At 47.2% G+C, this 21690-nt stretch overlaps 1 protein-coding gene across 1 annotated transcript in view; it reads left to right on the top strand.

Moving 5' to 3' along the window:
- Positions 1-21690, top strand: part of LOC147098145 (scavenger receptor cysteine-rich domain-containing protein DMBT1-like) — a 530447-nt gene that overhangs the window by 53414 nt on the left and 455343 nt on the right. The window lies entirely within an intron of this gene.

The following is a 21690-nucleotide window of genomic DNA, read 5'->3' on the forward strand; positions in this document are numbered from 1 at the left end:
TATTATCTGCTGCATTGTTTGTGCCCCAGTGCTGGGGAGTGTCCAGTCCCGGGTGGATTCTACTGTGTGACAATGGGCAGTGTGTTCAACCGGTAGTGATACTGAAACTAGCAGAGAGAACATGCTGTGTATTTACTGTGGGAATAAATACCCCATTATACTGGCTGTAATTAATTCAATTCTGTGATTGTGGGGAGTGTCTTTAACTGCAAATGATACTGAAACTGTCAGAGAGAAGATGTTGTTTATTTATTATTTGAAGAAAAGACTAATTGAAGTGAAATATCAGGGAGAATATTGTGAGTAGTGAAAACGAGTCCATTGGATTGTATGGTGTGTTGGTGAAATGTTTAATCCTCTCTCTCTCTCTCTCAAGGTGTTTGTTTTTTCCTTTCAGGTAAAAGTCAGCGGAAAATCCCGGATGCGATGTCCCGGGGCGTGTCACAGACAAGCGGGAAATATTGTGTGTGAAATCTGAGAGAATGTCCATTAACTTTTCCAACAGTGTGAACATGCTGAATGTGCGTTTCGTCACGATATAAACATCACTTTATTTTATCAATCGCCATGTTAATTTGTTTTGAAATAAATAGATTTAGCTTTTCTCTATATTTTGGCTGCGTTCTGCTTAATTAAAAATTATAAAACAAAGAATGTATTCGGTTAATTTCTGTCTATATTAATACTGTAAGCCACTGCTTTGCGTGGATTAATCAACTCTGTAACAGAGATTAAGAACCTATGTTTATTGTTGAAGGGTTTATATGAACTTCATTTTGTAACCGCTTCAATTTTTCATCCTCTATTTAAGATGGTTCAGAACCCACAAGGGGTCAAGTGATGTACGTAGCGTTTAAAAATAAAAAATGATTTTATTAAATGTTATGGTTGAAATTTGTGCCTATGTCGATGTTCATGTTTTTATTTTGTCCCATTACTAAACACACACCAATCCCTAGATACAGCCGAATGTTGTTTTACTGCACGACACCTGCCCCTGGGAATTCGGCGTATGGCGGGAAACCAGGAGAATCTGATCAGAGTTCCACGGCCACTGTTATTGGACTTTAATTCTAAAAGCTAAATACTTCAGTTATTCAGCCGCAGTGAGCAATGGTCACTCAATCAGCAAAACGATTGTACCGTGCAGTTTCCGCCAGCAGGTGGCGATGCTTATTCCATCAGTCTGACCACTGCAATGGCAAGTATCCACCAGCAGAGGGCGAACATTATTATAAATAAAAACAGGAAATGCTGGAACCACTCAGCAGGTCAGGCAGCATCTGTGGAAAGAGAAACAGTTAACGTTTCATGTCAGTGATATCTTCAGAAATTTAAAATGTTAGAGATTAACCGCTTTTAGTAAATAAAGAGCCAGGGAAAAGGGGGCATGAAAAGATCAAAAGGCTGAAGGTCTGATAGGATGGAGGGCAGGAGTGATTCAGTGAATCCTCGCTTCCCTCACTCTGATCCATGTCCCTGTGAACTTGCAGCATTCCATTCTCTCAGGTACAAACCTGACATCATTAATTCTGCTGATAAGGGAGTCGCTGTTGTTGTGTGTTGAAAATAGCGCTACCTTGTGGACTCTAAACACAAAGGCCCACAATTTGCGATCGGAGGCTTCCCGCGGGTGGATGCCTCCGACCTGTCAAAAATCTCCGCATTTCCCTGGTGGCCCGGGAGGTTTGGAGTCTCGCGATCCTGGGCTTCTCCGGGTCCGCGCGGGGAGAGGCCCAGGGATCTCAGGTGCGCATGCGGCTCACAAGCGCCCCTGGGGTCACATGGGCCAGCTCAACCAATAAAAGAAGGGAATCCCCATTCATACTTCTGGGAGTTTCGTGCGTCCGGAGCTCCCATAAATATGAATGGGGATCACTTTAAAAATACACGAACTCATAAAATAAATAAATATCATATTTAAAATTAATTAAAATTCCATGTAATTAATTATTTTAAACGAAACTTTAATTTTTTGAAAATATATGTATTAATGGGGCGACAATCAACTTACCTTATTGGACAGGGTTGTTAATATATAAATGAGTGATAACATTTTATTTTGCTATTTTTTAAACTCTGATGCGGGTAATAGCAGGCCTTACACCTGCATTTATCAGGCATAAGAACTTCACAGGCGTTCAGCGGGCGTAAGTTGGGCAAATAGCGGAAATCTCCACCGGCAGAGGCCCATCTCCCTGGGATACGGAGGATCTGTCAAGAAGATTCCGATGCCTAAACCCGGAACTAGCGCGGCCCCTACGGTCACGTACACATCTCGTACACACCCGTAGGTGTTGAAAAATACGGGCCAAACTCTGACACCTCCTCGTCCCTCCCGCGCACCGTTACCCCACCACCGAACATCAAGCCATCCTTTCCCAGACTGTCACTGATCTCATCTCCTCTGGAGATCTTCACCGCACGGCCTCCAAACTCATAGTCCACTAACCTGGCACAGCCCGGGCTGCCTCCTTTCAAACATCCACAGACAGGACCCTGCCTGTAAACCAATCATATCAACCTGTTAATGCCCCACGGGACTGACTTCTTCCTATCAAAACTGTAAATGTTCTCCCCTTGGCTAATCTCTTCCGACGCCATCCACCATTTTAACCATTCCAGTTTCTTGGCCATAGCCGTCTCCTTTTGAACATAGATCCCCAGTCCTTCTACAACCTCACCCCACCAGGATATTCAGCTCCTTACATGTCCATCGCTCACCAGGTTGTCCAGTCCATTTACATCTCCATCTCTCATCATGACGTTCAGTCCTTCTACACATCCATCCCTTACAACGATGTCCAGCGCCTCTAGATTTCCATTTCTCACCAGGACGTCCAGTCCCTCTAGACCTCCACCCCACCAGGATGGCCTGCGGGCCCTGCGCTTCTTCCATGCATGGCAGCCCAACCAATCCCCATCCACAACCACCCTTCTCCACCTGGCCAAACTCGGCCTCACATTAAACAGCTTTTCCTTTGACGCTTCTCACTTCCTCCAAATAAATTTGTCACTGGTGAACCCACATGGGTCCAAGCTATGTCTGTCTTTTAACGCTATATGTGGAATATTCTTTGCTTCAGGCCTAGTCATGTCACATCCTTGACATGGTTTTCCCGGTTGGTTAATATCTGTGCTGCTTCCTGCTCTTGCCCTGAACTGGAAACTTTCATCAATATCGCTTTAAATTCCAGCGTTTCACATGACCAACTCCGACTCTTCCCTTCCGTTCTTGACTTACTGCCTACATTTCTTGGGTTAGGTTGTTTAAAGTGTCTACTGCAGGGCCACCGAATCCCACAGCTACATTGATCATACTTCCTCCCAACTTGCATCGTGTAATGTCTCTATTCCATAGTCCCAGTTTCTCCGTCTGCATCACATCTGATCCGATGATGCCACCTTGCATACCAGTGCTTCAAAAATGCCTTCCTTTTTGCTTTCCTAAGGATTCCCCTCCACAGAGGTTGACAGGGCCCTCGACTCCAGAGGGAGAGAAAAAATACAGGGAAATACAGGCCAGTTAGCCTGATATCAGTCGTCGGGAAAATGACGGAATCCATTGTTAAGAAAGTGGTATCAGGGCACTTAGAAAATCATAACTTGATTAGGCAGAGTCAACATAGTTTTATGAAAGGGAAATCGTGCTTGACAAATTTATTAGTGTTATTTGAGGATGTAACCTGCAGGGTACAAAAAGGGGAACCGGTGGATGTAGTATATTTGGATTTCCAAAGGCAATCGATAAGGTGCCGCATTAAAGGTTATTACACAAGATTAGGACTCATGGGGTTGGGGGTAATATAGTAGTATGGATAGAGGATTGGTTAACGAACAGAAAACAGAGAGTAGTGATAAACAAATCTTTTTCAATTTGGAAGGCTGTAACTAATAGGGTGCCACAAGGATAATTGCTGGCGTCTCACTTATTTACAATCTATATTAATGTCCTAGATGAATGGACCGTGTGTAATGTATCCAAGTTTGCTGATGCAAAGCTAGGTGGAACAGTAATCTGTGAGGAGAAACAGTCTGCAATGGGATATAGATAGACTAAGTGAGTGGGCAGTAATGTGGCAGATGGAGCATAATGTAGGGAAATGTGAGGTTATTCACTTTGGTGCAGCCAGGTGCCTGCACATAGCGACCTTGCATTAACCTCCTCAGCAATCTCCAGCCAGGCAGCCTTTCTCTGCTGAGGAGGCTTCCTCTGGCCTTTGGGAATCATAGAGTCATCGAGTCATATCTGCAAAGAAGGAGGCTATTCGGCCCATTTAATCTGTGCCGGCTCACTGCAGAGCAATCCAGTCAATCCCATTCCCCCGCTCTATCCCCGAAGCCCTGCAAGTTAATTTCCCTCAAGTGCCTGTCCAGTCTCCCCTTGAAAACATCGAGTGTCTCCGCTTCCACCACTTCCATCGGCAGCGAGTTCCAGGTCCTCACCACTCGCTGCGTAAAATGATTTTTTCTCATATCCTCCCGTATCTCTTGCCCAAAATTTTAAATCTGTGTCCCCAATTCATTGTACCATCAACTAGTGGAAACAGCCTTCCCCCGTTAGCCTATGCAAACCCATCATAATCTTGTACACCTCTATCAAATCACCTCTCAACCTCCTTTGCTCTAATGAAAAGAAATCCAACTTCTCCAACCTGTCCTTATAGCAAAGAATCCCAATCCCCGGAACCACTCTGGTAAATCTCTTCTGCACCTTCTCAAGGGCTTTCATATCCTTCCTAAATTGTGGTGACCAGAGCTGGACGCAACACTCAAGTTGTGCCATAACCAGCGCTTTATAAAGATTCAGCATAACGTCTCTACATTTGTTCTCAGTACCTCTATTTATGAAACCCAAGATCCCATATGCTTTGCTAACTACTCTCTCGATATGCTCTGCCACCTTCAGGGACTGATGCGCATTAACTCCCAGGTCCCTCTGTCGCTGCACACACTGTAAAACATTGCCATTAAGTGTATATTGCATCTCCCTGTTCCTTCTGCCAAAATGTATCAAGTCACCACTTCTCTATTTTAAATTTCATCTGCCAATTGTCTGCCCATTTTGCTAGTCTTTCTATGTTCAGTTGAAATCGATTGCTATCATCCGCACTGTTTGCCAAACCCCCAAATTTAGTGTCATGGGCAAATGTAGAAATTCTACTTTGTATTCCAATATCCACGTCATTTATAAAACTCAAACAAACAGTGGGCCCAGCACTGACCCTTGGGGAACACCACTGTCTATCATCCTCCAATCTGAAAAATAGCCATTTACCGCAACTCGCTGTTTTCTGTCCTTAAGCCAATTCATTATCCAAGCTGCCACTGATCCAACTAGTCCATGAGCCTCAACTTTGTTAACCAGTATTCTATGTGGTACTTTGTTAAACGCCTTCCTAAAATCCACGTGGACAACATCCATTGCATTCCCTTCTTCAAAAAGTTCAATCAGATTAGTCAAGCATGATCTGCCTTTTGAAAATCCGTGTTGGCTCTCCTTAATTAGCTTAAACCTCTTCAATGTTTCCCTTGATAATAGTTTCTAAAACTTTACCCAACACTGATGTTAACCTGACCGGCCTGTAATTACTAGGTTTGTCCTTACACCCTTAGGGAACAGGATCTCCCTGTGCCCTCCTACTCCCTGCACAAGAGCTTGCAGTCACTTTCACCTTTGATCAATTTTGAGCACCTTCAAGCTGCAACACTAACGAGAAATAAGAGGCTGAGTCGACATGGAGCCCTGAAAAACAAGTGCAGCAATGACCTCATCAGTACAGACCCGCTCCCAGTCATTGCAGCAGGCAGCGCGCACCACGGGACTAATTGGACCAATTAAATCAAAATGGGACATCGGGAGCGGCTGAAACCGGCAGCGGGTCCGAACCCTCCCACGAGGCAATCCGGCTCCATCCCGCCTCCTCCATTAAAATCAAGGCAGGCTGCAAATTTGAACCCGAACTCCATCAAAGTTCTGTGTTTGCTCCCAGCCTGATGTATAATTACACTGTTAATGTATCTTCCTTAAAGTTAACTTAATGACAATGTGATTCTGTCTCAGGGTAAGTGCGGGCTCTCCAAATGTGTCACTCGATAACTGGTGGCCATGGCAACACGGATCTACTGGTCGTTATCATCAGTCTGATATTGAGGCAGATTCCTATTGCTTTTTGGGAAGAGTTTCGTTTTGTGGAGTCCATTCCAGTGTGTAATATCCACACGGTCCTGCTTTATGCAGCCACGGGCTGTTCTGTCTGGTTCACGGTCACTTTCACCTTTGATCAATTTGTGGTCATTTGTTGCCAAATGTTGAAAACTAACTATTTCTCCGAGATAATGGCGGCTGTGGTTCTAGGAACAGTGACTGTGCTGAACTGTTTAAAGAACATTTTCCGGTTCTTTATGTTAACAGATTGGAATATGCTTGGGAACTCGCCCTGGTTTTGTTTTGTCACAAGCTGGGTTCGCATTTCACGGGTGTGGGGAGCTATCGAATTCCTTCATTATATTCTAACCCCGTGTCTCCCATTTATTCTGATTTTGCTGCTCAATGCTTTAACTGTCAGTCACATTTTCGTGGCCTGGCTCCGAATTTTAGTACTTGCATGTTGCACTGACATTATTTTAAAGGCAAGGCTACACCTAAATCTAATTTACATGAATGTTTGGAGAAGTATATCCATCAACGTGACCCTTGACCCTGAGCTACAAGCTGATCCATCCGATTGGGTCAGAATTTGCTTTCAGGATGATTGAGATAAAAAAACAAAATTATAAAGATAAAAGGCCTGATGGTCCAAAGCTTACTTATGGCCTGTAAAGCTCTCTCTAAACAGCTACAGGAGTGTGAAATCCAGTGTGAGGAGCTGCAATCTGCTAAGTTAGCACAGAAATCAAGCTTGCAGAGTGAGAGACAGTCGGTTAAAAAGCTGACTGTCTCACTGGCCCCTCAGGTTAATATGAAACAATAGGTTTGGAGAAGGTGATTGCACGAGTGCAGCTTGAGAATTCGCAGCTAAGCGATGATGTGTTAGAGCTAGATCGTGCATTCAGAATGGTGCTTCAGGACAGAAGTGACGGGAGTGTGGCGAGCTGTAACTCGGAGACAGCATCCGCTGCCTATGTATCCGAGGGCTGATTAGCGGCGGGATCTATGTATCCCCTGGTAGCTTCCCCCAGAGGTAGTTACAGAGGGTAATGTGGTGGGACAGGGCTTGAGATCTGAATCTGACAGTGACGGTGATGTGCTTCTTAATGAGGCAGTGCAGAGATCAGGACAGGGGCCGGTGCCTCCGGTATCGGGGTTGTTGCGGGCGGGTCTGCAATACCCAGATGCAGATGCGCAGAATGTGGAGCCACCAGCAGCTGCTGCGGATGCTGCTCCCCGACCTCGGGGAAAGTTTTAAAAGAATTAGCGAAGGATGGAGGGATGTTCGACCCTGACAAGGGATCGATCTTTGAGCATGTTAGGCAGGTGGAAGATGTGAGGATCAGGCTGCAAATACAGCCGGAGGACCTGATACGGCTTCTTCCTCTCAGCCTCCCTGTGGGATATGGTGCTCTATTCACGCTAATTGTCAAGAGGGCAGGAAAACTCCCCAGCAGTTGTTGGGAAGTTACAGCAGTCTCTACAGCCGGAGGAATCAGGGTGGCCTTGGTTCCTGGGACTAGGCAGAGTCCCAGTGATGTCCCGGTTGAGTGTTGTGATGGATTATGCTGCTGATGGACGTGTGTCCCTGAACTGCTCCAGGCTGCCGGTAACTTGTCTCACAGAAAGCCATTAGTTCGAGGTCTTCAGCCTGCCCTGCGGCAGCGCCTGGAGGAATCATGTCGCTGGCAAACGCTCTGCTTTTCCCATTTACAAGCGGCTCTGATTCGCCTCTGGAGCAGCCGGAGACAGGCACCGGGATGGAACAAGCCTAAAATAGACAGGTTTGAGGAGCCCAACCAGCAACAGCAGGCGGAGCCACGGAAAGCAGAGGGGCCGATCAGAGCGATAATTGGGGGTCGGATCTGGAATCCACCGCCTCACAGCCCCGGGTGGAATAAGGATCGCGGGAGCGGGCCCGGCCCGGGAAACCCGGGCAACGGCCCTCATTGCCCACTGTCTGACCAATTAGATCACAGCATCACCCCTGTCACCCTCTGGTGTTTGGGAGCCCCGCCCACATTGTGACATGGGGGACTGAGAGCCCCGCCCACATTGTGACATGGGGGTTCTAAGAGCCCCGCCCACATTGTAACGGATGGGTGGTCTGGGAGCCCCGCCCACATTGTGATGGATGGGGGCCTGGGATCCCGCCCACATTGTGACAGATGGGGGTCTGGGGGCCCCGCCCACACTGTGACGGATGGGGGGTCTGGGAGCCCCGCCCACATTGTGACAGATGGGGGTCTGGGAGCCCCGCCCACATTGTGACAGATGGGGGTCTGGGGGCCCCGCCCACATTGTGACAGATGGGGGTCTGGGAGCCCCGCCCACACTGTGACGGATGGGGGGTCTGGGAGCCCCGCCCACATTGTGACAGATGGGGGTCTGGGAGCCCCGCCCACATTGTGACAGTTGGGGTGTCTGGGAGCCCCGCCCACATTGTGACGGATGGGGGTCTGGGAGCCCCGCCCACATTGTGACAGATGGGGGTCTGGGAGCCCCGCCCACATTGTGACAGTTGGGGTGTCTGGGAGCCCCGCCCACATTGTGATGGATGGGGGTCTGGGAGCCCCGCCCACATTGTGACAGATGGGGGTCTGGGAGCCCCGCCCACATTGTGACGGATGGGGGTCTGGGAGCCCCGCCCACATTGTGACAGTTGGGGTGTCTGGGAGCCCCGCCCACATTGTGATGGATGGGGGTCTGGGAGCCCCGCCCACATTGTGACAGATGGGGGTCTGGGAGCCCCGCCCACATTGTGACAGTTGGGGTGTCTGGGAGCCCCGCCCACATTGTGACAGATGGGGGTCTGGGAGCCCCGCCCACATTGTGACGGATGGGGGTCTGGGAGCCCCGCCCACATTGTGACAGTTGGGGTGTCTGGGAGCCCCGCCCACATTGTGACAGATGGGGGTCTGGGAGCCCCGCCCACATTGTGACAGATGGGGGTCTGGGAGCCCCGCCCACATTGTGACGGATGGGGGTCTGGGAGCCCCGCCCACATTGTGACAGTTGGGGTGTCTGGGAGCCCCGCCCACATTGTGACAGATGGGGGTCTGGGAGCCCCGCCCACATTGTGACGGATGGGGGTCTGGGAGCCCCGCCCACATTGTGACGGATGGGGGTCTGGGAGCCCCGCCCACATTGTGACAGATGGGGGTCTGGGAGCCCCGCCCACATTGTGACAGTTGGGGTGTCTGGGAGCCCCGCCCACATTGTGATGGATGGGGGTCTGGGAGCCCCGCCCACATTGTGACAGATGGGGGTCTGGGAGCCCCGCCCACATTGTGACAGATGAGGGTCTGGGAGCCCCGCCCACATTGTGACAGTTGGGGTGTCTGGGAGCCCCGCCCACATTGTGACAGATGGGGGTCTGGGAGCCCCGCCCACATTGTGACGGATGGGGGTCTGGGAGCCCCGCCCACATTGTGACAGTTGGGGTGTCTGGGAGCCCCGCCCACATTGTGATGGATGGGGGTCTGGGAGCCCCGCCCACATTGTGACAGATGGGGGTCTGGGAGCCCCGCCCACATTGTGACAGTTGGGGTGTCTGGGAGCCCCGCCCACATTGTGACAGATGGGGGTCTGGGAGCCCCGCCCACATTGTGACGGATGGGGGTCTGGGAGCCCCGCCCACATTGTGACAGTTGGGGTGTCTGGGAGCCCCGCCCACATTGTGACAGATGGGGGTCTGGGAGCCCCGCCCACATTGTGACAGATGGGGGTCTGGGAGCCCCGCCCACATTGTGACGGATGGGGGTCTGGGAGCCCCGCCCACATTGTGACAGTTGGGGTGTCTGGGAGCCCCGCCCACATTGTGACAGATGGGGGTCTGGGAGCCCCGCCCACATTGTGACGGAAGGGGGTCTGGGAGCCCCGCCCACATTGTGACGGATGGGGGTCTGGGAGCCCCGCCCACATTGTGACGGATGGGGGTCTGGGATTCACGGTTTCGGGCCTCGCGGGTGGTCCTGGCACCGCTCCAAGTTGACGACGAATGATTGCTTGTTTAATCTCACCAACCGACTGCTGATATTCCCAGGAAAGGTGAGAGAGGAGTTTATATAAGAACATAAGAAATTGGAGTAGGACTGGGCCATACCGCTCTCGAGCCTGCTCCGCCATTCAATAAGATCATGGCTGATCATCGACACCAACTCCACTTTCCCGCCCGATCCCCATATCCCTTGATTTCCCTAGAGTCCAAAAATGTATCTATCTCTATATCGAATATATTCAACGGCTGAGCATCCACAGCCTTCTCGGGCAGATAATTCTGAAGATTCATAACACTCTGAGTGAATAAATTCTTCCTCATCTCTGTCCTAAATGGCCGACCCCTTATCCTGAGACTATGCCTCTAGTTCTAGACTCTACAACCAGTGGAAACAGTCCATCAGCATCTACCCTGTCAAGCCCTCGAAGAACTTGATACGTTTCAATTCGATCACCTCTCATTCTTCTAATCTCCAGAGAATATAACTCCATTCTGCTCAATCTCTCCTCATAGGAAAGCCCATTCATCAATGGAATCAATCTAGTGAATCTGCATTGCACCCTCTCTAAGGCAAGTATATTCTTCCTTAGATAAGGAGAACTAAACTGTGCACAGTACACCAGATTTGGTCTCCCCAAAGCCCCATATAATTGCAGCAAGAGTTCCTTAGTCTTATATTGCAACCTGCTTGCAATAAAGGTTACATAACATTTGCCTTCCTAATTGCTTGTAGGACCTGCATGTTAACTTTCTGTGATTTGTGTCAAAGGACTCCCAAATCCCTCTAAAGATCACCATTTACTGGTCTCTCACATTTTACGAAATATTCTGCTTTTCCATTTTTCCTGCCAAATTGGATAACTTTACACTTCCACACAGGGTGCAGGACATTCTGAGGGCGGGGGGGGGGCGGTGGTGATCAGCCAAAGGTCGTTGTCCATGTTGGCACCAACGACATAGGCAGAAAGCGAATGAGGTCCCGCAGGCAGATTTTAGGGAGCTAGGCGGGAGATTATAAAGCAGGACCTCAAAGTTAGCAATCTGCAGATTTCTCCTGGTGCCACGTGCTAGCGAGTACAGGAAAAGGAGGATAGAGCGGAAGAATGCTTGGCTGGAGAGATGGTGCAGGAGGGAGGACTTTAGATTCGTGAGGCATTGGGACCATTTCTGGAGGAGGTGGGACTCCTACAAGCCGGAGGGTTTGCACCGCAACAGAGCCGGGATCAATATCCTCGCGGCAGGGTCTATTAGTGCTTTTTGGGAGGATTTATTCTATCTTAGCAGGGGTATGGGAACCTGAGAGTTGATCCAGAAGGGAGAGAAGGCAAGCTGGAAATGGAAGGCCGAAAATTAGTAAGCGTGTTTGGAAGGCAGAGGACGCAAAGGTTAGAAAATAGACAACAATGCAGTTTGGCAATGAAAATGTTATATATTGTAATGCAAGGAGTCTGGGAAATAAGGCAGATGAACTAAAGGCATGTGGGAGTATGATGTTACAGCCATAACTGAGACATGGCTGAAAGAAGGGCAGGAATGACTGCTCAACATTCCTGGTTAAACGTTTTTCAGGCGAGATAGAGAGGTGGATAATAAGGAAGGGTTTTCAGTATTGGTTAAAGGTACAATTACAGCACTGAGGAGGGAGGATATCTTGGAAGGATCATCGAATGAGGCCATATGGGTTAGACTGAAGAATAAAAAAGCGGCAATCTCACTGTTGGGGGTGCTGTACAGACCCCCAAACAGTCAGAGGGAGATAGAAGAGCAAATATATCGGCACATTTCTGAGAAGTGCAAAGAATATAGCGCAGTAACAGTAGGGGATTTCAACTACCCTAATACTAACTGGGATAAAATTAATGTGAAGGGTATAGAGGGTACAGAATTCCTGATATGCATTCAGTGGAACATTTTTACCAAGGACGTGGCAAGACAAACAAGGGCGGGGAAGTTCTGGACTTAGTTTTAGGGAATGAAACTGGACAGGTGGACGGGGTCTCAGTGGAAGCGCACTTTGGGGGTAGTGATCATAATTCAGTTAGATTTAGGGTAGTTACGGAAAAGGACAAAGATAATCCAGGAATAAAAGTTGTCAATTGGGGAAAGGCCAATTTTACTAAGTTGAGATGTGATTTAGCCAAACTGGACTGGAAGCAGCTACTTGAAGGTAAATCAGTGTCAGAGCAGTGGGACACATTCAAGGGGGAGATAGTGGGGGCTCAGCGCAAGTATGTACCCTTAAAGAAAAAGGATGGGACTAAGAAATCTAGAGCCTCCTGGATGTCAAGGGGCATACAGGGTAGGATAAAGAAAAAAATGGAGGTTTATGACAGTTACCGAGTGCTCAATACCATAGAAACCCAAGAGGAGTAGAGAAAGTGCAGGGGTGAAATTAAAAAGGAAATTAGGAAAGAAAAGAGAGAGCATAAAAAATGTTGGCAGGTAAAATGAAGGAAAACCCAAAGATGTTTTGTAAATATAATAAGAGCAAGAGGACAACTAAAGAAAGATTAGGGCCTATTAGAGACCATGTAGGTAATCTATGTGTGGAGGCGGAAGACCTGCATATGGTCCTTAATGAATACTTTGCGTCTGTTTTCATAAAAAGGAGAGACGATGCAGTCATTGCAATCAGGGAGGAGCAGTGTGAAATATTAGATGAAATAAACATAGTGAGCGAGGAAGTATGAAGGGGATTAGCGTATTTGAAGGCGGATAAATTCCCAGGCCCAGATGGCATGTATCCCAGGCTGTTAAGAGAAGCAAGAGAGGAAATAGGAAGTACCATCATTTTCCAATCATCTCCGGCTACAGGTGTGGTGCCAGAGGACTGGAGGACTGCTAAAGTTGTACCATTGTTTATAAAAGAAGAAAGCGATGGACTGAGTAATTACAGGCCAGCCAGCCTAAACTCCGTGGTGGGAAAATTATCAGAAAAAATTCTGAGTAACGGGAAAAATATGGATTAATCAAGGGCAGTCAGCATGGATTTGTTAATGGGAGTTCGTGTCTGGCTAACGTGATTTAATGTTTTGAGGAGGTAACAAGGAGGGTCGATGAGGGTTGTGCATGCAGTGCTGCAGTGCATCGTGTAGATGGTAGACACTGCAGCCACGGTATGCCGCTGGTGGAGGGAGTGAATGTTAAAGGTGGTGAATGGAGTGTCAATCAAGCAGACTGCTTTGTCCTGGAGGGTGTCGAGCTTCTTGAGTGTTGTTGGAGCTGCACTCCTCCAGGCACGTGGAGAGTATTCCATCACACTCCTTACTTGTGCCTTGTAGATGGTGGAGAGGCTTCGGGGAGTCAGGAGATGAGACCTTCGCCGCAGAATACCTAGCCTCTGACCTACTTTGTTGCCTGAATGGCCTGCTCTTGTTTCTATACAACTGGTTCTAGGGGCTGAATGGAGCTCCTCCTGTTCCTATGCAACAGACTCGAGGAGCTGAATATTCACCTCCTGTTCCTATGTAACAGACTTGAGAGGCTGAATTGCCTCCTCCCAGCCTCGAGGAGCTGAATGGCCTCTTCCAGTTCTTATGCAACAGGCTCTAGGGGCTGAATACTCTCCTCCTGATACTATGCAGCCGGCTTGAGGGACTGACCAACCCTCTCCTGTTCTTATGTTACAGGCTCAAGGTGCTGAATTCTCCTCCTCCTGTTCCTATGTAATAGGTTCGAGGGGCTGAATGGCCTCCTCCTGTTCCTATGCAACTGGCTCAAGGGGCTGAATGGTCACCTCCTGTTCCTCTGTAGCAGGCTCGAGATGCTGAATGGGCTCCTCCTGTTCTTCTGCAACAGACTAAATGGGGCGGATGGGCCTCCTCCTGTTCATAGGTAACTTTCGAGAGTGAGCTTAATGGTCCTAATCCTGTTCCTATGTAATAGGCTCGAGAAGCTGAATTGTCCTCCTTCTGTTCCTATGCAACAGGCTCGAGGGGCTGAATGTCCTCCTCCTGACATCCTCGTGGAGTTGAATGTCCTCTTCCAGTTCCTATGCAACAGGCTCTAGGGCTGAATGCCCTCCTCCTGTTCCTATGCAACATACTCGAAAGTCTGAATGGCATCGTCTTGTTCCTGTGCCGCATGTTCAAGGAGCAAAATGGCCTCCTCCTTTTCCTAGGTATCATGCACATGGGGCTAAGTGGCTTCCTCGTGTCCCTATGTAACAGTCTCAAGGGGCTGAATGACATCCTGTTCCTATGCAACAGAATCGAGTGGCTGAATGGTCTCCTGCTGTTCCTATGCAACATGTTCAAGGTGCTGAATGACCACCTCCTTTCCTATGTATCTGTTCTGAGATGCTGAATGGCCTCTTCCTGTTCCTTTGAAACAGTCTCAATGGGCTAAATGACCCCCTCCTGTCCCTATGTAACATGCTCGAGGGGCTGAATGGCTTCCTCATTTTCCTTTGAAGCACTCTCGAATGGCTGGCTGGGGATCCTCCTGTTCCTATGTAGCCGGCTCGAGGGACTTAACAGCGGCCTTCTGTTCTTATGGAACAGGCTCGAAGGTCTGAATGGCCTCCTCTTGTTCTTATGTAGCAGGTTCAAGTGGCTAAATGGCCTCCTCCTTTTGCTAGGTTACTGGCTCTAGGGGCTGAATGGTATCCTCTTTTTCATTTGTAACAGTCTCGAGAGACTGGAATGCCTCCTTCTGTTCCTCAATAACATTCTTGAGGGGATAAATTGCCTCCTTCTGTTCCATGTAACAGCCTCGAGAGGCTGAATGGCCTATTCCTTGTCCTATGTAACAGGCTCAAGGTGATAAATGGGCTATTCATGTTCCTTTGCACCAGGCTCTAAAGGCTGAATGGGCTCCTCCATTTCCCATGCAACAGACTCGATGGGCTGTATGGCCTCCTCGTCTTCCTACTTAACAGTCTTGAGTACCGGAATGGTCCTTCTCCTGTTCTTATGCAACACGATCGATGGGATGAAGGACCTCCTGCTGTTCATATCTAAAAGGCTCGAGAGGCTGAATGGCCTCCTCCTGTTTCAATGTAACAGGTCCGAGGAGCTGAGTTGCCTCCTCTTGTTCCTATGTAGCAGGTTAAAGGGGCTCAATGGCCTCCTCCTGTTCCGATGTAAAAGGCTCAAGGGGCTGAATGGCATGTTCCTTTGCCTATGTAACAGGTTCAAGGTGATAACTGGCCTATTCCTCTGCAACAGGCTCAAGGGGCTAAACGGCAGCCTTCTGTTTCTATCTAACAGCTTCGAGAGGCTGAATGGCCTCCTCCTGTGCCTATGTAACAGACTCAAGTGAAGAAATGGCTTAATTCTGTTCCTATGCAACAGGCTCGAGGTGTTGAATGGCCTCCTCCTGTTTCTGTGCAGCTGGTTCGAGGGACTGAGCTATGGCCTCCTGTTCCTATGTAATAGGCTAGATGAGTTGAATTATCCTCCACCTGTTCCTATGCAACAGGCTCAAGGGTCTGAATGGATTCCTCCTGTTCTTTTGCAACAGGCTCGAGGGCCTGAATGGCATTCTCTTGATCCTATGTATCAGGTTCAGGGTTCTAACCAATATGTCGAAAAACCAACTAGAGATCAGGCCATCTTAGACTGGGTATTATGTAATGAGAAAATATTAATTAGCAATGTTGTTGTGCGAGGCCCCTTTGGGAAGCGCGATCATAATATGATAGAATTCTTCATTAAGATGGAGAGTAAAGTAGTGGACTCAGAAACTAGGCTCCTGAATTTAAATAAAAGAAACTACGATGGTATGAGGCACGAGTTGGCTAGGATGGATTGGGGAACATTACTTAAAGGGTTGACGGTGGATAGGGAATGGCAAACATTTAAAGATCGCATGGATGAACTATAGAATTTGTTCATCCATGGTTGGCATCAAAATAAAACAAAAAAGTTGACTCAATTGTGGCTAACAAGGGAAATTAGGGGTAGCAAAATATCCAAGGAGAGGACATATAAATTGGCCAGAAAAAGCAGCAAACCTGGGGATTGGGAGCAGTTTAGGATTCAGCAAAGGAGGACAAAAGGATTAATTAAGAGGGGGAAATAGAATATGAGAGTAAGCTTGCTGGGGACATAAAAACTGACTGTAAAAGCTTGTATAGATATGTGAAGCGAAAAAGGTTGGTTAGGTGAAGCGTAGGTCCCTGTCAGTCAGAATCAGAGGAATTTATAATTGGAAGCAAAGAAACGGCAGAACAATTAAATACATTCTTTGGTTCTGTCTTCACAAAGGAGGAAATAAATAACATTCCAGAGACGTCATGGATCATATGGTCTAATGAGAAGGCGGAATTGAATGAAATCAGTATTTGTAGGGAAATGGTGTTCAGGAAATTGACAGCATTGAGGCCCGATATATCCCCAGGGCCTGATAATCTTCATCCTAGGGTACTTAAGGAAGTGGCACTATAAATAGTAGATGCATTGCTGGTCATCATCCAAAATTCTATAGATTCTGGAATAGTTCCCATGGATTGGAGGGTACCTAATGTAAACCCACTCTTTAAAAAGGTGGTATTGAGAAAACGGGGAATTATAGACCAGTAAGCCTGACATTGTAGTGGGGAAAATGATAGAGTGCCTAATAAAAGATGTAATAGCAGTGGACTTGAAAAACAGTGACAGGATCTGACAAAGTCAACATGGAATTTAAATGTAAATCATGCTGAATAATCTACTGGAATTTTTTGCGGATGTAACTGGTAGAATCCATAAGGAAGAAGCAGTGGATGTGGTGTATTTGGACTTTCAGAAGGCTTTCGATAATGTCCCGCATAAGACATTGGCATACAAAGTTAAAGCACATGGAATTGGGGGTAAGGTACTGATTTGGATAGAGAACTGGTTGGCAGACAGGAAACAAAGAGTTGGAAAAAACGTGTCTTTTTCCGAGTGGCAGGCAGTGACTAGTGGAGTATCGCAGGGATCGGTGCTAGGCCACAGCTATTCACAATATATATTTATGACTTTGACGAGGGAACTAGATGTAATATCTCCAAGTTTGCAGACGACACAAAGCTGGGTGGGCGTGTGTGCTGTGAGGAGGATGCAGATAAATTCCAGTATGATTTGGATAGGTTGGGTGATTGGGCACATGCATGGCAGATGCAGATAAATGCGAGATTATCCACTTTGGTGGCATAAACAGGAAGACAGATTATTATCTGAACGGCAATAGATTAGGAAAAAGGGAAGTGAAACGTGACCTGGGTGTCCTTGTGCACCAGTTGCTGAAGGTAAGCATGCAGGTGCAGCAGGCGGTTAAGAAAGCAAATTGTATGTTGGCATTCATAGCGAGAGGATTCGAGTACAGGAGCAAGGATGTCTTGCTGTAGTTGTGCAGCGCCTTGGTGAGACCACACCTTGAGTATTGTTTGTAGTTTTGATCGCCTTATCGGAGGAAGTATGTTCTTGCCATGGAGGGAGTGCAGCGAAGATTCACCTGCCTGGTACCTGGGATGGCAGGAATGACGTATGAATAGTGATTGGGTCGATTAGGCATATATTCGCTAGAGTTTAGAAGAATGAGAGGGGATCTCATTGAAACTTCTATAATCCTAACCGGACTAGATAGACTAGATGCAGGAAGGATGTACTCGATGGCGGGGGAGTCCAGAACCAGGGGTCACAGTCTAAAGATAAGGGGTAAGCCATTTAGGACTGAGATGAGGAGGAATTTCTTCACCCAGAGAGTGGTGAACCTGTGGAATTCTCTACCACAGAAGGCATTTTAGGACAACTTATTAAATATATTCAAGAAGGAGTTGGATATATTTCTTAAGGCTAAAGGGATCAAGCGACATGGGGAGAAGGCAGGGACAGGGAACTGAAATTTGATGATCAGCCATGATCTCATTAAATCTCAGAACAGGCCCGAGGGGCCGAACGGCCTACTCCTGCTGCTATCTTCTATGTTTCTATTATTTAAATGGATATAGATTGGGAAATGTTGATGTACAAAGTGACCTGGGTGCCCTTGTACATCAATCCCTGAAAGCAAACATGGAGGTGCAGCAAGCAGTTAGGAAGAAAAATCATATGTTGGCCTTCATTGCAAGAGGATTTGAGTGCAGGAGCAATTATGTCTTACTACTGTTATACATGGCCTTGCTGAGACCACACCTGGAGTATTGTGTGCAGTTTTGGTCTCCTTACCTAAGAAAGGATATACTTGCTATAGAGGGAGCGCAGTGAAAGTTCACCAGACTGATTCCTGTGAAGGCAGGACTGCCGTATGAGGAGAGATTGGGTTGACTCGGCCTGTATTCACTAGAGTTTAGAAGCATGAGAGGAGATCTCATTGCAACGTGTAAAATCCCGACAGCGCTACAATTACTGAAAGCAGGGGGGATGTTTCCTCCGGCTGGGGACTCTAGAACGAGGGGTCACAGCCTCAGGATACGGGGTAGCACATTTAGGACTGAGATGTGGAGAAATTCCTTCGCTCAGATGGTGGTGATCCTGTGGAATTCCCTAAAACGGGAAATTAGAGAACAGTAAGCCTGACTTCGGTGGTGCGGAAAATGCTAGAGTCCATTATAAAAGAGTTAATAGCAGAGCACTTGGAAAACAGTGACAGGATCGGACAAATTCAACATCGATTTACAAAAGGTAAATAGTGCTTGACTAATCTACTGGAATAATTTGACGATGTAACTGGTAGAATAGATCAGGGAGAACCAGTGGATGTGGTGTATTTGGACATTAAGAAGGATTTCGATAAGGTCCCACATAAGAGATTAGCATGAAAAGTTAAAGCACATGGGATTGGAGGTAAGGTTCTGACTTGGATAGAGAATTGGTTGGCAGACAGGAAGGAAAGAGTTGGAATAAACGGGTCATTTTCCGAGTGGCAGGCAGTGATTAATGGGTTACTGCATGGTTCGGTGCCAGGACCCCAGCTATTCACAATATATATTAATGACCTAGACGAGCGTACTAGATGTAATATCACCAGGTTTGAAGATGACACAAAGCTGGGTGGGCGTGTGTGCTGTGAGGAGGATGCATAGAAAATCCAGTATGATATGGACAGCTTGGATGATGCAGTATAATGTGCATAAATGCAAGGTTCTCCACTTTGGTGGCAAAAACAGGAAGGCAGATTATTATCTGAACGGCAATAGATTTGGAGAAGGCGAAGTGCAACGAGACATGGGTGTCCTTGTGCACTAGTCGCTGAAGGTAAGCATGCAGGTGCAGCAGGTGGTTAAGAAGGCAAATGGTATGATGGTCTTCCTAGCGAGAGGGTTCGAGTACAGGAACAAGGATATCTTGATGCAGTTGTACAGGGCCTTGGTGAGACCACACCTTGAGTATTGTGTGCAGTTTTGGTCGCCTTATCTGAGGAAGGATATTCTTGCCCTGGAGGGAGTGCAGCGAAGATTCACCAGACTGATACCTGCGATGGCATGAATGACGTTTGATGAGAGATTGGATCGATTGGGATTATATTCGCTGGAGTTTAGAAGAATGAAAGGGGATCTCATTGAAACATTTAAAATTCTAAAAGGACTGGACAGACTAGATGCAGGAAGGATGTTCCCGATGGCCGGGGAGTGCAGAACCAGGGGTCACAGTCTGAGGATAAGGAGTAAGCCATTTAGGACAGAAATGAGGAGGAATTTCTACACCCAGAGAGTGGTGAACCTGTGAAGTTCTCTACCACAGAAGGCAGTGAATGCCACTTCATTAAGTATATTCAAGAAGGAGTAAGATATATTTCTTAAGGCTAAAGGGACCAAGGGATATGGGGAGAAGGCAGGGACAGGGTACTGAATTTGGGTGATCAGGCCTGATCTCATTGAATGGCGGAGCAGGCTCTAGGGGCCGAGTGGCCTACTCCTGCTCCTATCTTCCTATGCAAGTATCTCATCCCTGGAATCATGCTCGTAAATCTTTTCTGTATCCTCTCTGAGGCCTTCACATCCTTCCTAAAGAGCGGTGCCCAGAATTGGACACAATACACCAGCTGAGGCCGAACCAATGTTTTATACAGGTTCATCATAATTTCCACGCTTTTGTACTCTATACAAAACTTCATAAAGCCCAGGATCCCATAAGCCTTTTTAACTGCTTTCTCAACCTGCCCTGTCACCTTCAACGATTTGTGCATATATACCCCTAGCTCTCTCTGTTCATACACCCCCTTTATGATTGTACCCTTTAGTTTATATTTCCTCTCTTCATTCATTCTCCCAAAATGTGTCACTTCGCACTTTTCTGCATCAAATTTTATTTGACATGTGTCTGCCCATTCAACCAGGCTCTCAAGTTCCTCTTGAAGTCTATCACTATCCTCGCTGTTCACTTTACTTCCAAGTATTGTGTCATCTGTGAATTTTGAAATTTTGCCCTTTACATACATATCAAAGTCAATAATATATATCAAGAGACGCAGTGGTCCTGGAACTGATTCCTGGGGAACATCACTGCATAGTTTCATCCAAGCTGCAAAACAACCGTTCACCACTACTCTCTGTTTCCTGTCACTCAGCCAATTCAGTATCTATGCTGCCACTGTCCCTTTTATTTCATGGGCTTCAACTTTGCTGGCAAGCCTATTATGTGGCATGCTGTTGAATGCCTTTTGGAAATCCATGTACACCACGTCAACCACATTGCCCTCAACAACCCTCTGTTACCTGATCAAAAAATTCGTTCAAGTTGGCTAAACACGATCTGCCTTTAACAAATCCATGCTGGCTTTCCTTAATTAATTCACACTTGTCGAAGTGACTGTTAATTTTGTCCCTGATTATTGTTTCTAAAAGCTTCCCGACATGCGAGGTTAAACTGACTGGCCTGTAGTTGCTGGGTTTATCTTTACATCCTTTTTTGAATAAGGGTGTAACATTTGCAATTCTCCAGTCCTCCGGTACCACACCCATTTCTAAGGAGGATTGGAAGATTATGTCCAGTACCTCCGCGATTTCTTCCTTCACATACTTCAGTGTCCTAGGATGCATCCCAACTGGTCTTGGTGACTTGTCTACGTTAATTACAGCCAGCCTTTGTAGCACCTCTTCTTTACCATTTTTATGTCATCCAGTATCTCCTCTACCTCATCGGTCACTCTGTCTAAGACAGCATCTTCTTCCTTGGTGAAGACCGATGCAAAGTACTCATATAGCACCTAAGCCATACCCTCTGCCTACATGCATTGGTATTTTATGTAGTCGCTAATCAGTCCCACCCCTCCTCTTCTGCTCTGACACTTGCTCCACTGACCTACTTCATTCCCCAGAACCAGATCCAGCAATGCCTCCTTCCTCGGTGGGCCAGAAACATACTGATCAAGGAAGTTCTCCTGAACAAACTTCAGAAATTCTTCCCCGTCTCTGCCATTTGGACCATTACTAGCCCAGTCTATATTAGGATAGTTGAAGTCGCCCATTATCACTACTCCATAGTTCTTGCAGCTCTCTGTAATTTTTCTGCAATTTTGCTCCTTCATAGTTGTCACACTTTGTGGTGGGTTATAGAAAACACCTAGTAGTTTAATGGCACCTATATAATTTCTTAACTGTAGCCATATAGATTCTGTCCTTGACCCCTCCAGG

The sequence above is a fragment of the Somniosus microcephalus genome, chromosome 30 (assembly GCF_052327205.1).
Source record: "Somniosus microcephalus isolate GS21.2 chromosome 30, FLI_Smic_1.0, whole genome shotgun sequence".
Taxonomy (NCBI): Eukaryota; Metazoa; Chordata; class Chondrichthyes; order Squaliformes; family Somniosidae; genus Somniosus; species Somniosus microcephalus.